Below are 19,274 nucleotides of genomic sequence, written 5' to 3' on the forward strand. Positions count from 1 at the left end.
TATCATCATAACATTTTTTAAGGAATAATCAAAAATTTCTTCCATGTTTTAATTTTATCAGTAAAGCTCATTTTGTTTTTGTTGTTTGACAAAAAGTTTAATTCCACATGATTAAAATAAATTAAATGAATGTTTTATGTCTTCAAAAAACAAACAGTGTACTTTCACAGTTAGTTCAGGTGAAGATGATGAAAAAGGGTCAAACAGCTTTCTACAAATAAGTTCTTTAATAAAATAAAATCAGGTAATCCAAAGGCAAGCATGTAACAGTGTCTACACAAACAATACCAGACCACAACTGCATGAAAAGGAGGAACTTAAATACACATTGTGTATTGGGTGATTGAACTGAAATGATGAACAGGTGGTGAATTGATGAAGCCCCCTTCCAACTGTATGGGACATTTGGAAAATCAATTGTCCGGAGAAGAAAAGGTGAACGCTACCATGAATACTGTGTCGTGCCAACAGTGAAGCATTCTGAGACCATCTATGTGTGTGGTTGCTTGCTTTTCATTCAAGGGTTCTCTCACAATTGACCGTTTGCAAAGAACCTCAGTTAAAGCTGCTCGTGAACTGATCATCTCGTCCTTCTAGTTAATTTACAGCATCAAATAAACATGAATGAACATCAGAAGGAATGTTGTTTTAACCGTGGAAAGATGTCAGTACACACCATATTTCATGTTCAAATCCTCCAACGTTAATCTACTAACTCTCCTAACCGCTTTGTCGGACAAAAATGCCGTATTTGGCGGATTATTATAGGTCAGATTGCCTGTCAATCAAACTCCCTGCGAAGAGTCAATTCTGCCCAGGAGCAATTTGATGATGATCCTAGCATTTTCCAGCATGATGGACCACCATGTCACAAGGCAGGAGTGATAATTGGGGAACTCGTGGAGTGCCATTTGTATTCGTTTATTCGTAAATATTCATTTCTCTAAATACCCGGCAATGTGTAAATGTGGCCTTAATGAACATGAACATCCAGATAAATACACTGGAAGTGTCAAATTGAGTCTTTCTTTTGTCTTACTCGTACAATTTTACAGGGTAATACAAAAGAGAGACCAGATGCTGACTGTCTCTCTTTGCTGGGGTGATATAGTTTCTGTTATGAAGGGATAAAGGGGAAAAGGTGAGCTTGAGAACTCTGGTAAGTGTAAAGGCCATTGCACATCGAGTCAGAAATTCGCATCCGAAATTTTCGCACGTAAAAAAAAAAATTTGACCTCACGTTATGTCAATCACGCTTGCACACTGTCTACGAAAGTATCGTCCGTAATAAAAAAAATTGGATCGGGTTCGGTTTCTGCGTTTCGCATCCACAGCCAGTATTTTGATAGGTTTTTTGACAATTCAGAGCCACCAGGAATTTCGCAACTCCTTGATATGGAGGTGAAACTTTCCTTCCTCTCGGTGCAATCTCAGGATTGGATGGACCCAATATTTAGTCTTTCTTTTTCTCTTTTTAAGAAGAAAGAGGGCAACAAAATCATCCTCATTGCTTGACGAATCCATTTTGTATTTTTTGTGTTTTTACCGCAAAGGTTTAATAAATACGCATAGGACTCAGTGTGCAAGGTTTTTATGCTAACAAATTTTTAAGCTGATGAACACGAAAAGACGCATATGAAAATTGGCAATTTGCCGGCAATTTCGTGTGAAAGGGGCTTAAGTCTCCTGGACTTCGCTTCTGAGTTTCCAACAGTTACATTGCACCATTTCACAGCAAGACAGCATTTTTAACACGTGAACCGCTTCTCTCCTGTGTGCAAGTACTTGTGTGAGCCTTAAGATTTCGTTCTCGTGAAAAACACTTGCCACACAGTTTACAGATGAAACGTTTCTCCCCAGTGTGAAGTCTCATGTGAGCATTGAGGTTACTTTTACGACTGTAACTTTTTCCACATTGATGACATATAAAACTGTTCTCTCCTGAGTGAATCTTCAAGTGGCAATTAAGGGTTGCTTTACGTGTGAAACTCTTTCCACACTGATCACATGTGAACATTTTTTTTCTTATAATTAACGGTTTCTCTCTGGTGTGAATTCTCATGTGGGAATTAAGGGTGCTGTTATGTGCAAAACTCTGTCCACAATGAGAGCAAATATAAGGCTTTTCTCCAGTGTGAATTCTCATGTGGGAATTAAGACCGATTTTATGTGCAAAACTCTGTCCACAATGAGAGCAAGTATAAGGCTTTTCTCCAGTGTGAATGCTCATGTGGACTTTAAGTGTCGTTTTATATGCAAAACTCTGTTCACAATGAGAGCAAGTATAAGGCTTTTCTCCAGTGTGAATTCTCATGTGGGAATTAAGGCTGCTGTTATGTGTAAAACTCTGTCCACAATGAGAGCAAGTATAAGGCTTTTCTCCAGTGTGAATTCTCATGTGGGAATTAAGGCTGCTGTTATGTGTAAAACTCTGTCCACAATGAGAGCAAGTATAAGGCTTTTCTCCAGTGTGACTGCTCATGTGGTCTTTAAGGGTTTGTTTTTGAGCAAAACTCCTTCCACATGGGTGACAGATGAAAGGACTCTCTCCAGTGTGAAGTCTCATGTGGACATTAAGACCGCTTTTATGTGCAAAACTCTGTCCACAATGAGAGCAAGTATACGGCTTTTCTCCAGTGTGAATTCTCATGTGGACTTTAAGTGTTGCTTTATATGCAAAACTCTGTTCACAATGAGAGCAAGTATAAGGCTTTTCTCCAGTGTGAATTCTCATGTGGTCTTTAAGGGTTTGTTTTTGAGCAAAACTCCTTCCACATGGGTGACAGATGAAAGGACTCTCTCCAGTGTGAAGTCTCATGTGGACATTAAGACCGCTTTTATGTGCAAAACTCTGTCCACAATGAGAGCAAGTATACGGCTTTTCTCCAGTGTGAATTCTCATGTGGACTTTAAGTGTTGCTTTATATGCAAAACTCTGTTCACAATGAGAGCAAGTATACGGCTTTTCTCCAGTGTGAATTCTCATGTGGGAATTAAGGCTGCTGTTATGTGCAAAACTCTGTCCACAATGAGAGCACGTATAAGGCTTTTCTCCAGTGTGAATTCTCATGTGGTCTTTAAGGGTTTGTTTTTGAGCAAAACTCCTTCCACATGGTTGACAGGTGAAAGGACTCTCTCCAGTGTGAATTCTCATGTGGACATTAAGGTTGCTTTTATGTGAAAAACTCTGTTCACAATGAGAGCAAGTATACGGCTTTTCTCCAGTGTGAATTCTCATGTGGACTTTAAGTGTCGTTTTATATGCAAAACTCTGTTCACAATGAGAGCAAGTATAAGGCTTTTTTCCAGTGTGAATTCTCATGTGGTCTTTAAGGTTGCTTTTATGTGCAAAACTCTGTTCACAATGAGAGCAAGTATAAGGCTTTTCTCCAGTGTGAAGTCTCATGATTGATTTATCTTCAGTCTTGAAATCATGATGTTCATCTTGCATATTGTTCAGTTCTTGACTCTCCTCTTTCAGTGGCATCAGGTCTAAAGCAAAAAAAGACAAATAAAAGTTAACACCAGTGGCAACACACAGCTGACAACCTCACAGCTTAACTAATTGATGACTAACTGGGAAAATGTTTGCATGCGTTTACGATAATTCACAAACATTGTGGCAGCAAACTAGCCTGGTTCACACCAGACCCTTCTCAATTGTAACTGAGAGTGGGTCTGGGGAAGGTTCATTCACAGCCCATTTCCTAAGGGGCGTCACCAACGGACGTCGCTCAAATGCCTCTGGGCATAATTGGATAGACCTAAAACCAATCAGAGCTATCGTCATCATGTAAAGCTCGCCTCAAAGTTTGTGATTGGTGCCTTGATTTTGAAAGATTGGAAATGGGCTTGAATGTGCTCTTGGGCTTGAATGTGCTCTTGGGCAGACTTGCAGAGCAAATCTAAATTTGTCGGAAGTTAGTCAGGGTTTTCCCAGGCTGGCAGCAAACTATCCCAGATGGGTGAAATGGGACTCGGTAGCCTGATTTGGACATACACTGCAGCTGGTGGTTAATGATAGTGTTAATGCGTTTGTGCATTGGGTTATCATTACAGCTTCAACCACAGTACCCCTACATGCAAGGCACTGGAGGCAAAACAAAAACAAATGCAATTTCAGAAACTCCAGCTCATTCAATTGTGCAAAACAAGATGAAGCTCAGCACATGAGGTGTTTGGAAGACTTCTTGTTCTGTCTGACCGAAAGGTAACAAAGCTGCAAGAAGCCAGGGGGCCGTTCTTCGTATGTCGCTAAATACATCCGAGATCAAATGGGACATCCAAGATGATATCATCGTGCTACTCATGATCTGGCTAAATAGCTTCTTCGAACACACCTGTTGTTTATGATTAGTATTGCTGGATTGAGTTATCTGAGATAACTGCACGTTCATGCGTTGGTTTAAAAGGGGATATGTATTGATAGTAGAAACATTAATCAGCAATGTTGCTATTGGCTGCTCACCATGGCCAAAGAGCGCGCACAGTTTTTCTCCGAGCAGTGCAGAGCAGAGAAGAGCAGAGCAGAGCAAGAGCTAATAGCCGAAGTTTATGTATGACAGCAAGTCCAGGATGAGTGTCGAAGAACCAAACAATCCAAGATCATGCAAAATCGTAAACAATCAAATCCAGCTAACTGAGTTAACAACGTACAAAGAACGGACCCCAGGACCCTTGAGATCCGAGATATAAATACTAGCAGAAAATGGCAGCGATTGCGCCAGTGTTGGAAACCTTAAAATGTACAACCACCATCATGTCAATAGAAAAGGACATGTCAACTTCCAACAGTGGGTGCAAAGACACTGCAGGGGGGACGCAGGAGATCAGCAGAAAAAAAGGGGGAAAAAACAGCCGTTGCAAAGGCATTCAAGCACGTGAATAGCGGTTAGGTTAGCGCTTTGTAATAATAATAATAAAGCAACATTGAACGGAAATTACACTGAATCGTTCTTCTTCAGACCTTTGACTTGCCACAGTTAGAACAAGCCTATCATAGAAGTTGCTCGCCATAGAAAAGCACCTCTTCAGCGGACCGAAACTCAAGCTGCTATTGTGAACACGCTGCTCCGCTGCTGTGCGTGTTCCAGTGAGAAGACGAACAAGAGTTTGTGAGCTGAGTTCGTGTTCGTGACTTTTGTTTTTGACCCCATTTTTCATGAGCTGAACTCAAAGATCTAAGACTTTTTCTATGTACACAAAAGGCCTATTTCTCTCAAATATTGTTCACAAATCTGTGTTAGTGAGCAATTCTCCTTTACCGAAATAATCCATCCCCCTCACAGGTGTGGCACATCAAGATGCTGATTAGACAGGATGATTATTGCTCAGGTGTGCCTTAGGCTGGCCACAATAAAATGCCACTCTAAAATGTGCAGTTTTAGTGTATTGGGGGGGGGGTCTGGGGGGATCCGGGGGGGGGGGGGGTGTTGCTGGATATTGGCAGGACCTGGAACACGCTGTCGTTACACGGTACGTGTTCGTACACGATTCGGTTTATGGATTTACACGGAGAATACACGGTATAAAAATAAATCAAACTCACGTTAATTACTCACGTTAAGTGTAAACGCACATTAATTAATGTAATGTGGAACTACTGTTAGATACGCATTTCGCTTCAAACGCTCGCTCATGATAGACGCGAATTTGATGCTCTATTCGCGTGTGGTGTGAACGCAGCAAAATGAACAGGCTGAGATGTCAAGATTGCAATGCTGGAATGTGTGTGTGTGTGTGTGCGCCAGAGAGAGAGAGAGAGAGAGAGAGAGAGAGAGAGAGGCACGGGCGCGATCTAACAGTGGAAACATAAAAACATACTCCGTAATTTTGTTCATACAGGACATCATTAAAACTGCAAAAAGTGTTTAGCCTACTTATATTTGTGTAAAACACAACATTGTGCTTTTGTCAAACTGTAAACTGTCAATTGTCAAGTTCACTCGCATGATCATAGGCAACAGTGTAGAACTCGACAATCGATTACTATGGACTTCGACCGAAAACAGGAAATAAATACAGGTATGTGCGCTGGCTGAATTAACTTCATTTTTATTCATATCTTTCACATCTACTGCAGTCAGATTCACCGTGTTCTCTCCGAAGGAATCACTCACAATGGCTGTGCACTTGTTATGACACATCAAGGATGTTAAGAGGCTAAAAGCTGGTTTAAAACTTGCCCCATTCAAGTCAACAGGGTGCAAATTTTAAAAAGAGGATAACACGGTGTAGGCAACACCGATTTTTGTCATTGTTTTCTGTACTGACAGCACTCCAAATTTACAAAAAAATGTAAAATTGTAAAAAAAATTGTTTAAAATCAATGTTAAAATTGACCAGAGTTCTCCTTTAATTTAAGTGAACAGTGTTGCCAGATTGGGTGGGTTTTGATTTCGATTGTGCAGGTAAAAAAAGGGTTTAGGCGGGTGGACAAAATTTGGGCTGGTTTGGGGTCAGTTCAGCGTTTTTTGTCTAATTTGTCAAAAAGTCTAATTGGTATTTATTGGTAATAAACAAAACTAAAATGTGCATGTAATCCATAAAATCAGTCATCATGACATTACTAAACACACATGCCCATGCAGAGTCAGTTGGTGTTGACATCGCCGACAAGCACACGCTTTCAGACAATCAGCGATCAGCAGGCAGACGCGATTTAGCGCGATAACTTATAGCATTCAAGTGATTGCTAATGCCAAAGTGGCATAAATATACACCAAGTTGTATCTACAGTAAAGAGTGAGATAGTGAGCAACTCTGAAAACGTGGATTACACATGTGGTGGGAGATGACTCGATGGCTCTTGATAAATATCACTAACTCTGAGAGCACTGTAGCGTCTGGACCAATCGGACACACACAAATTATTCATTTATTTAATGAATAATCCAGCAAACTCACTGTGAAACCTTCACCAAAAACTAACATCCCAAATGAGGCTAACACACTGGCAGGACGGTGTCTTGTTATAAAGAACACATACAGTTTTTACGATCGAAAGGTATGTGGCCGCATGTGCAAGAGAGAGACAATGGGAAGAAACAATCTTCCATGCAGACTTCGCTGCATTAATCAGAGACGAACTGAGCTAGAAATGAACGTGCATCCCAGAAACTTTGTGAATGAGTGTGATGTTTTGTGTCCTATTATGTATACACCATGGTATGTATTTCATTATACAACCAACTGTCAATGTAACTTTACCTGTTTCATGTCTCCTATCTAATTAATCCTCATTTGATGACTCGTGCTTTGATGTACATCACCTTCTCTTAGAATGCAGTGTGGATTTGTTATATCTATCTGAGTATTAATTAACAGAAAAGAGGTAAGGCAGATTTGAGATAGCGTCATAAATCTTCACCACAGAGGAAACTCCCGCCAGACAGTCCACCCTTCTCATTGGTACAGCAAACCCAGAGAGGGGTGGCCATTCTCAGGCTTTATTAGAGACTGACCACAGTGACCGCCCTCTCTTCTCAACGCTTCTCATCCGACAACAAGGCAGCTTCTGCTGTTACTGGGGGAGGGGCTGGACCCCTTCCCCCCCACTGGGGCCCAGCTCCCTGGGCCCAAACAGGCCTGAGCAATGCCTGCCATGCTTTCATACTCCAAAAAGGGAGTCAGACTTTTCTGCAATCCAGAAAACAACTGCAACTTTACCATCACTGACGCAACGATCCACTCCTGGTCTTCAAGCCAGGACAGCAGGCTTCGACTCACAACAGCCATGTGCTCGAAGCCACCATGCCTTTCTTCAAGGCCATAGACCCATCAACGAATCCAATCTTCATCCACTTCAAGAATTTTCCACGATTGCAACTGCCATGCAAGTATACTGTAATGAGGTGCTCTGAAGATAAGCTTATGGTTCTTTTCATACTAAAATAGATCTTACTCCAGAGTTCTATTTCCTGTTTCCGGTTCCACATCACTCACCCCTTTACCTGCATGTATGTATGGATGGATGAATGTATGTATGTTTGTTTGTTTGCTTTGCTTAGTTTAGTTATGTTTGTGATTTAGTTAATAAAACTTGTGCATAATTATGAATTTGGTTTCTGATCCTCTGTTTGCATACAAAGTCCCTTTTACTATTTTGATTTTGTTACATGCTCTAAATTGCTGTACATGATAAGGAATAATTAATTTTCAGCGACCATGAAGATACATTTTCCTTAGAATAAATGAATAATCAAAGAGTTTGTTGGAACTGAATAATTTATTGTAATATTAATTTGGCTTACCTCAAAGTTAATCTAATTAACTGACCCAAATATTCATAATTAATCATAATTAATAATTATGGATTATTATTAATATTTCCCCTTTGAGCTAATATTGTTACAGCACAGTTGAATGACTTCACAATTGAACGTCGAATTGAAATCGAATATGGAACGACTCCTGTCCATGCATGTGCACACTAGCCTATAACCTGACATCTGCAACTTTTACACCGTCCAGACTGCTTTAAACCAAAAGGTTTGAATCAACGATGAATCAGTGTTGACTGCTAAATTCTGCGTTATGTTTCGCAATGTGTACATCCGAGGGTTAAAGTCATCGGTTAATTCATTGATTGCCGTTTTGACAGTGTCCACCTGGACATTTTAGTCATATTTGCTAATTCACCTTAATTATTGCCTTGTTTCGATCCGTTTTCCTGGGAATTTTTTTTTTTTTATTATTTCATCATCGTTATGTTTAAGGAGAAAAAAAAAATGGTGCTTAACCTTGAATGACATGGCAATAAAATTATATCACATTATTTTTAACAGTGCGCGAGAGATCGAGTGTGTCCGAGAGATCGTTTAACAGTGCGCGAGCCTAACTGTGACTGTGAGAGATGAAGTGGTGCAAATCGAATGCTTATATCCTGATTCAAGGATGTGCTTCAACAGCAGCTGCTGCCGACATCTATTACTGTGGTTAAAGTTTTCTATGTTTTCTTTTTTCTATATAAATATTTTATTTGGGGGGTTAGTGGCGTGCACATGAAGGAGAGGAGACACATGCACATCGCTAGAGGAGAGATGTCCTAATACTAATACTAAGGCCCAATACTTCCAACGTCAACAAGAAGTGACATCACCCAACATCGTTTAGAGCACCTTAAGAAAGCAGATTGTTCAAAAATATATACATTCAGGGCCAATAGCAAAACATAACCTCTAAGGCTCAATCCCAATTCTATTTTATACCCCTTCGCCTACCCCTTACCCTTGCCCCTTGAAACAGAGTGTCAAGGCGTAGGGGTGAAAATATTCCCCTAAGAAATGGGACAACACTACTACACCGTTACATGTCATTATACATCGTCGCTAGCGCCTACGTCACAGGAGATGCGTCAATGTTTATCACAAACTTCCAAGATGCCGTCGTCAGCTGTAGTCTTGCGTGAGTTACAGCTATTTTTTTGCATTTTTCTTCTGAAGTTTGCAGAAAACAACGGAGATTACGATATCTTCGACGCCTCTGCGTTCACACCAAACGCGAATAGAGCGTCTGGCGCGAGTGACTTCAATGTTAAGACGCGTTTACGCGCGTCTGGAGGTCTTGCGGCGCGAATGAGGCGTTTAGCACGGCGGACGCGAATTCGCCTCATTCGCACATCCACTTTGCTTCAAACTTTTGCTTTTTACACGCGTCATATTGTTAACGAACTTTAACGATTTTTTTGCAACCGTTTCTTTGAAGAACATGACCGTAAACACAAGATTGAATGTGACATAAAGAAAATGATTATTGGCAGTCATGTTGCCTCTGTAGCCGGTGTATGCAGGTATATTTCTCATACCCCTTCGTTTGAAGTGTGGTCCCGAAAAATCTTCGTTTCAAGGGCTATCTGGCCCTTCCCCTTACCCCTACCCCTCCAACCAAAAGAGAATCGAGACAGCCCTACCCCTTCACGGGAACGCGCAAAACGGAGGGGTAGGGCCAAGGGGTAGGGGCAAGGGGTGAATTGGGATTGAGCCTAAGTATATCTGCATAAGCCCACACTGGCTCTGTCTGAGGGGGAAAGTCAAAAGCTGGGTTGAGCCTGTGGGTCATTTCTTGAGGTTAATTTTAATACAAGTGAAACTGCCTAAAAAACAAGCATTTTTTTTTTAGAAACATTTGGATTGTGGGCTTGTTGTCTTTTGCTAACAGCAGTGATCTCATGTCAAATGAAATGACTGACTTGTTTAGGGTTTAGGCTAATATAAAATGGATGTCAATACGTCAAAATAATAATTGTAACTTATCTCATGATTTGGCAATATAAGTATTTTTTCACCAACAAAATTGATTGTTTTTAAGTGTATTATTGTAATAATGGCCACCTTTCATAAAATGTATCATTAATATTACTGTTTTTGGTTTTAATCTTTGGTTTAGTGAAAGGTACTTGATGGGGCTGTGGTGATAGTTAAAGGGATACTTCATCAAAAATGAATGTTCTCTCATCATTTACTCACTCACACCATCCCAGATGCAAATGATTTCCTTTCTTTGAATCAACATAGATATTCATAATCCATATAAATAATCTATCTAGTCCATATAATGCAAGTGTACAGGTCCTCTAAAGTTCATGCAGAAACACTTTATTTCCATTTGTCTGGCAATGGGATCTCAACAAACATGTCTGTCCACATGAGAAGACCTGCTCCACATCAAATAAAACCGCTTTAATTAGGACACTCATATGACATTCTTCATATCATTCATTTCTAGATCATTAAAATAAGGACGGAATGAAACTAACCTTTTTGTTCCTCAGTATCTTCATGTTTCACGCTGAACACTTCTTCAATCTTTATGTCTTCACCCTCCTCTTTAATAAACGCCATCTTTATAATAGTGTCACGTGGATCTCAGATGTTTTTTTTCCAGGAGTTTTCCTGTGTGTTTGGACAATTTATCATGTTTAAGATGAGAATAATTAACAGAAAGAAAAATAAATCAGTCTAGTTCAGTAGTTCAGTGCACTGGTGAAATGGACATCTTGGATGACATGGGGTGAGTAAATTATCAGGAGATTTTATTTGAAAGTTAACTAACGTTAATCCTTTGTGTTATGTTGCGGGTCAATTTGACCCGTTTAGATTTTCTAGTTGTAGGAAATACTGGTTAACCTATGTTTTTTTCTTGATATTTTGTGACTTTTTCTCATTTATCATCATGAACATGCATGCAAAGTTTCAACATACTGGTGTTTTTTGACATATACAAACAAAATTACTGTTCCTTTCGTGATGTTCACGGGTCAATTTGACCCGCATATTTTAACGCTCTAAGGCAACTGTATGGACCCAAAATAATAACATTTCTTGGTTATATTTTGTTATTTTATTTTTTTACTACCTTATGAAGCTAAAAAATTTGGTTTTCCACACTTATTTCAATACAGAAAAATATTTTGTCAGCCACAGATGGTAAAAATTACCTATCATTTATTTTTTCAAGCTACCTGAAATATTAAACTTTTTTTTTTTCTTGATATTTTGTGCCTTTTTCACATTTATCATCATGAACATGCATGCAAAGTTTCAACATGCTGGTGTGTTTTTTTTTACATATACAAACAAAATTACTATTACGTTTGTGATGTTCGCAGGTCAATTTGACCATCATAGGCAGCTATTCAAAAGCAACTGTACACTGTACAGACACAAAATAAAAACATTTATTTTATGTATGTCAGGGCATCAACTCCAGTTCTAAAGTGTAAGTGTATCTAAAAGTGCTCTAACCCAAACCAAACACACTTGAAAAAGCTAAATCATGGTGTTCAGAATTAATTGCAAATTACAAATGAATTTTTTTGACAGACACAGATAGTAAAATAAGCTCTCATTTATATATTCAAGATATCTGAAATATCTTGAGACTTCGACATAGACAGCAGGAAAAATTAACTCAGATTAATTAATTGTTCAGTTATGATGTTCTAAGAAAAAAAAAAAAAAAAAGTAAAAAAAAATGTATATAACGTATTCAAATTTTAAATAGTTTTTAAAAATGGTTAAAAAACATTTTCATTAAATCATATGAAAGATATATATTTTCAGATATATATTTTTTTGGAATATTTGACAAATGTTGATATTAAAAGTTTACAGTTTGAACCTGAATCTTTGTTGTTTTTCATAGTGTGATTTTTGAGGAATTGTATTGAATCCAATGCGGGTCAATTTGACCCGCACAGAATTCCAACATAACACGAGGGTTAAATCAACGGATTAGACAAAAATCACCTAAAACAAGCACTAAACAATTATAGAATAATAAATTATACAGACAATTCATATTTTGATTTGTAGATTTACCATGATTACATTGTTAGAAACCATTTGCGATTTGTTCATAAAATGTATCATCATTATTAATAAATTATTTTTTAGTTTTTTTTTTTTTAGTTTTATTTTTACACTTTTGAGCGGCAGGATTCGTCAGCGCGCGGTGATTCAATCGCTTTGAATCAGTGAGTCATTTGGCAAAGCATTAGATTCAATTGACTCCATTACTATGGAGGTAGATTTGTGTCTTTATTATTCAATCAAAAAAAAGGTTGCTTCAATCAAAAAATATATTTTCAATCAAAAAAACCCGTTTCAATCAAAGAAAAAAAGTGTTTGAATGCAAAAATATATTTGAGACTCAAAAAAATGCATTTGAACACTATTTTTTTTTGCTTGAAAATGTTTTTTTTGATAGAAGTGAAGGTTTTTTTGTTTGAAGCAACTTTTTTGATTGAAGTATTGTTGTTTTGTGTTTGGGCCATATTATGGGTAGGACATTTGTGTCTTTATAATTCAATCAAAAAAGAAGTTGCTTCAAACAAACAAAACATATTTTCAATAAAAAAATCACTTCAATCAAAAAATAAACCTTTTCAATCATAGAAAAAATGTTTTTGAATGCAAAAAAATATTTGAGATTCAAAAAATTGCACTTGAACACTTTTTTTTTGATTGAAAATGTTTTCTTTGATTGAAGTAATCTTTTTTGTGTTTGGACCATGTTATGGGTAGGACATTTGTGTCTTAATTATTCAATCCCAAAAAAGTTGCTTCAATCAAAAAAAAAAACATTTTCAATCAAAAAAAAATAATTTCAATCAAAGAAAAAACTGTTTAAATGCAAAAAAAAAAAAAATCATTTGAAGTGTTTTTTTTTTATTGAACTTTCTTTTTTTTTGAATGAAGTGAAAAAAGTTTTGAAGTCGTTTTTTTTTTAAATCATTTTGACACAAACGTACCGCAGTGGGGGCGGGTGCTTCTCCATTGGTCAGACATGCTTGAGTGACAAGTGTCTACACCAACGACGTCTTTCTGACAAGCAAGTCATGGTCGCCACTCGCCAGCGAGCCAGGAAGCAGTGGTGGAGTTGTTGGTAAGTAGATAAAACCGTATTAAAATGATTGGTGTCACGTTATTAGCCTACTCTGTTTGATATTTCGATTAAACATACAGCTTGCTAACTTAAATAAGGATCATTATTGGCACAATACTTTAAGCTAGTAACTACTTGTACACTATGTCAGACAATAAGCATCACTTCATTGAACTGCCAGTTTTCCATGTGGAGTTGTGCAGGACATTAGGCTACTTATAAATAATGCCTGACACAGCTAGTTTGCGCACCGAGCAACGGAATATATATTCATGTTACCGGTGGTATGCAACATTATTTTCCGTACGGGACGGCATATGTAAGCCCCGCTCTCAAAATAACAGCATCTGCCTCTGTGTCTGCGAGCATTTGACTGTGATGGTGGGGAGACCACTACCCGTGAGCGAGAGAGAGAGCGGGACGGTCAAATAGCTGTAATCCTGTGGGCTGTGTGAGAAGATAGACTCAGGCTCTGCATGACCTGTTGCTGCTAAACAGGCAGCGCTGTGGGCAACAGTTGGCCTGTGGACTGTTGTTTGACCACTAATGACGTTACGTATTATAACACAATATAGCACAAGCACATAGCAAGCCTCTGTAACGTTACTTAAGTGAAATAAACAATTCAATTAGCCGTTAGCGCACCCTGCTAGCCTGCCTGACAATATGAGGCGTCAGATATCTAACACCATCACACAAATTAGTCAACGTGAGCTAAGTTAGCAAGCTGTATGTTTAATCGAAATATCAAACAGAGTAGGCTAATAACGTGACACCAATCATTTTAATACGGTTTTATCTACTTACCAACAACTCCACCACTGCTTCCTGGCTCGCTGGCGAGTGGCGACCATGACTTGCTTGTCAGAAAGACGTCGTTGGTGTAGACACTTGTCACTCAAGCATGTCTGACCAATGGGGAAGCACCCGCCCCCACTGCGGTACGTTTGTGTCAAAATGATTTAAAAAAAAAAACGACTTCAAAACTTTTTTCACTTCATTCAAAAAAAAAGAAAGTTCAATAAAAAAAAAACACTTCAAATGATTTTTTTTTTTTTTGCATTTAAACAGTTTTTTCTTTGATTGAAATTATTTTTTTTTGATTGAAAATGTTTTTTTTTTGATTGAAGCAACTTTTTTGGGATTGAATAATTAAGACACAAATGTCCTACCCATAACATGGTCCAAACACAAAAAAGATTACTTCAATCAAAGAAAACATTTTCAATCAAAAAAAAAGTGTTCAAGTGCAATTTTTTGAATCTCAAATATTTTTTTGCATTCAAAAACATTTTTTCTATGATTGAAAAGGTTTATTTTTTGATTGAAGTGATTTTTTTATTGAAAATATGTTTTGTTTGTTTGAAGCAACTTCTTTTTTGATTGAATTATAAAGACACAAATGTCCTACCCATAATATGGCCCAAACACAAAACAACAATACTTCAATCAAAAAAGTTGCTTCAAACAAAAAAACCTTCACTTCTATCAAAAAAAACATTTTCAAGCAAAAAAAAATAGTGTTCAAATGCATTTTTTTGAGTCTCAAATATATTTTTGCATTCAAACACTTTTTTTCTTTGATTGAAACGGGTTTTTTTGATTGAAAATATATTTTTTGATTGAAGCAACCTTTTTTTTGATTGAATAATAAAGACACAAATCTACCTCCATACATTTCTCCATCACTAACCAAAACCGAATTCGTAAATGATATAGTGCGCGAGATTAGATGTTACTCTTACTTTTCTGTTATGTGAATACGGTTTACTCACAAAAACCCTGAATATTAAGCATATTACAAAGCTATGTTCAATAATACATGGTCACATACCTTTTGTAAAAACTGCCAAATCAACGTGTATCGATGTAAACACTTTAAATGTGTAAAACCACAAACCTTTCTTCAGTCTAATCGCAACAGTTGCAGGGGCACGGCGCAGGTTTATGATGTCATACAGCCAGACCAAAATAAAAGTCTGTCTTCTTCTTCTTCTTTGTTTCTTCGATTTGCAACCAGTTTTGGGGGCATTTCAGCCCGTTATACTGTCTATGATTTCAGCCACCTTCTGCATTTTTTTTTTTTTTTTTTTTTTTGTGCAGGGTGTTCGGGGAAGACTCATGAATATTCATTAGGGAACTCATTCCTGATTGGCCCACCGATACTCCAAAGTTCCGAGAAGCCACGGTAACCCCAAACAATGAGAAATCAGATCGCTGCGTGTCACCAGAGGTGGGGACATTTCCGAGAGGGATTGTGATTGACCTACACGATTAATTTAAGTGGATTAGCGGTGAAAATCATGGTTATAGGTATACTATAGTAGGCCTAATTGCATAGGAAGTTCTAATGTTGTGCTATTGCATGGGATCACAAAATCCCCAATATAGGCTACCACCAGAAATCATGTAATTATAGCAAACCATGAATAATTATTATATAACGTAGTCTTTTCTCTCTGTTTTGCATGCGTCATCATTATTATAAGTTATTGATTTTTGGCTCTTGCCACAGTGTATACCTAACCTGAATTAGCACGGGTACGGTAGGCAGTACCATTAGGAAAATGTAACACAAAATAAAAGTTTTTTTCTTTCTTTATGATACATTCAGGGAATAATCTTAGTTTCGTTTTTATTTTGTTACCATATGATCTGCGGACATCACTGGGTTTTAATTTGAGGTATAAAAACCTGACGATACATATCGTGACATAGCCTCAGTGGTGGAATGTAACGAAGTACAAATACTTTGTTACTTTACTTAAGGAAATTTTTCACGTATCTGTACATTACTTAAGTAGAATCAGTCGAGGTCTCTGAGATGTGCGTGTGCTATCAGGCCTATATTTACATTCATATGGACATATTATGGTAGTTATTTACCTGTGTGTCATTAGTGTATTTTCTATTATTGGTGATTTATCCATGTAACGTTGTAAAAAATGACAGTATTGTCTTTCACTTCGAGCTCCTGACTCAAATAATGTGTTTCTAACAGCAAACACTCAGAATAAAGTGAGATGATCTGCCGATGATCCTGAATGGCTTGTTGAATGAGTGTTGATAGTCTGAGGCTCATCAATATTAACAGATCTGCTGAAAACACTCTTTATTCCATGACAATAGTTCCTGTTTTCACCTAATTTATTATGCTGATGTCTTCAGATCTCCTGTAAATGGCCACTTAAAGCTCATTTCATTGGTGTCAGCAGACTGAGGGGATTTGATGGCTACTATGTAGGGGAGAGCGGGGCACAAACTAATGCTTTTTGACTTTCTCAGTTTGCGTAAATCCACTTAGGGTTCATATTATTTATTTTTCCCACATTAATTTCACACGTCTAGTACAATTACGTGGTTTTGTTTTATTAATACAGTGTATATTTATTTCTTGATATACCCCAAAAGAATGGAAGTGAAATGTGACAACATGCCCCATAGGTGGAGCACATTGTAGCATGACCATACAGCAATGCTATCTGATTTAATAAAAATAAAAAAAAATAAGACAAACTAAAATATTTTCTCAATAAAACCTATTATTAACTTTTTTCAAATAAAATAATGCCCTATTTTAATAATTAAAAATAAAAATTTTGAGGTTGACAACAAACACACCGGAAAACACATCTATATACGGAGCCCCTAAGGGGACGTGGTGGTGGAAAAAATGTAGGATGGGAGAATTTTTTATTTATTTTTTTTCAAATTTTTTGCGTTCCCTTGCAAAATTTATTTTCTTTATATTTAAGTCCAAGTTCAAACAATATGAAACGCTCCATTAACGTAAAGGAGCTCTGAAGAACTGCCAGCGGGACATTAAAGAGGAAGTGTCTGTCCGAGCTCACAACAGGTTTTGCGAGGGAACGCAAAGTTTCTTGAGGGAACGTAAAAGATTTGACAAAAAAATAAAAATAATAATTTTCCCATCCTAATTTTTTTACACCACCATGTCCCTTTAGGGGCTCCATAGAACTTAGTTCAAAACATAATAATAATAAATAATTTCTGAACATTGACTCTCAGTATTTATTCACCGTTTTCTCATATTTTCTCAATAGAATTCATAAAATTATAGAATAACATATTTCTAATAGGGGCTCATTGTAACACAGTGTGACAACATGCCCCGCCTGCACAACTGAGATTTAAACCCTGTGAGTGTCTTCTGCTAGTTAGAAGAGCATTAAAGAACCATATCAACTGTTACATAACATATTGGAGATTAATAATGATGTCAGATTTGTCTAATTTAAAATAAACACCAAAAATAGAGATGAACAATTAATAGTGTCGCCGGCGGGCCCACAGCCATTACATATTTAAAACAGTAATATCCTAGACTAAACCTAAACTAATCTTGACAAACTATATATCGTTTGAAAGCTTACAATCTCTAGTTTTCATAGACTGATGACTGATTTTCAAAATAAATTAGAGGAGCCATAATTTATCAGTTCGCAACAAGAATATTTTCATACTCCTAAGGCGTGTTCAGACCTTTATTTTGAAATAGTGATGAACATGAAAAATCATGAAAGAATGGTAGAAACCTCAGTTTGTTTTGACCTCAAACCTCAAATTGGTGGTCTTCTTTTTAATATGTGGCTCCAGTATCGCTAGCAAAGCATCAAACTGTTCCACTGACATTCTGAGGTAAATTTTGAATCGATCAGGATAATTTCGCAACTCCTTGATAAGGAGGTGAAACTTTCCTTCCTCTCGGCGCAATCTCAGTATTGGATGGACTCAATATTTCCTTTTTAAAAAGAAAGAGGGCAACAAAATCATCCTCATTGCTTGACGAATCCATGTTGTATTTGTTGTGTGTTTTCTATGCGTGACGAATTTTTAGGCTGACAAACACGAAAAAATGCATACGAAAATTTTGGACTCAGTGTGCAATGGCCTTAAATGACGTATAGCTGGGTGCGTCAGGAGAGTGTAATCTTGACAATAGTGTTCTTGGACCCACGATGGGATACAGTGAAGTTGAATCATGAAGAACAAGCTTCCACATCCCTCTCACAAAATTCAAGCAAACATAGCGTTTATCTCATCTCTTTGCTCTCTGGACACATTTTGCAATGGGTAAACAGTAAACACTACCTGGAAGTAGACCCCATCATGCAATTAGCGGTGAGGCAGGATCAGTGGTGAGGCACTTGCAGTTCTAACAAACTTCCAGGTGTCACCAGATGAGCCTCAAGAGTAGCCATATTCAAGTCCAGATTGAAGACATTACCAATGGATTCTCTTACTAAAAATGAAGCAAATAAAGCTTTTTAATGTGCTTATTTCATTCAGTCTTTGTAACTTTATGTATAAACATTCAATTATGTTGTATTACATATTTATAAAATGTTACATCTTGGTTCCAATTCAATAGTATATAAACTGAGAAAGTTCTGTACATTGGGTTTAGCATCTAAGGTTATGCATAGTGTCCAGCAAGAGATTCCTGCCCGTCCTGTTCTCTCTATTGTAAGTTAAATGAGTCAGATTACTGAGACTCTCTCCCTTTGTCTTTAATGGCTCTTAGAGCCCCTGGCCCACTTGTTGAATAGTTAGGCTGATTGGATTAGCTTCAATGTATTTGAATGACACTGTTATGCTGATGAGACCAGGGCTGGGGAAATGGGCTGACTCCTATACTTAATTTGCATGCCACCTCTTTGAAAGGTATATAAAATATAATGTAAATTTCCCTTGATGACTGCAGCTACTGACAGCTCGTGTGCTCTACAAAGAATCCTGCTGAATATACAACTAAAGCCCCTTTCACACAGAGATTCAGGAAAATACACAGATAAAGTGACCCGGGATTTGACTTGGGTTTGTTTGATTTTGGTTCATCAACACTACCAGTGATTAACGAAATCAGA

General features: G+C 37.5%; 1 long non-coding RNA gene across 1 annotated transcript; it reads right to left on the reverse strand.

Annotated features, from left to right (window-relative positions):
- Nucleotides 1–212: 212 nt before the first annotated feature.
- Nucleotides 213–15,341, reverse strand: LOC307165009. Its single transcript, XR_013822386.1, has 3 exons — nucleotides 15,221–15,341; nucleotides 10,757–10,892; nucleotides 213–3,492 (listed from the first exon to the last, which is right to left on the reverse strand). It is a non-coding gene; the product is annotated as an uncharacterized lncRNA (long non-coding RNA).
- Nucleotides 15,342–19,274: the final 3,933 nt, after the last annotated feature.

This window comes from Squalius cephalus, assembly GCF_949319135.1.
Source record: "Squalius cephalus genome assembly, chromosome: 1".
Lineage (NCBI taxonomy): Eukaryota > Metazoa > Chordata > Actinopteri > Cypriniformes > Leuciscidae > Squalius > Squalius cephalus.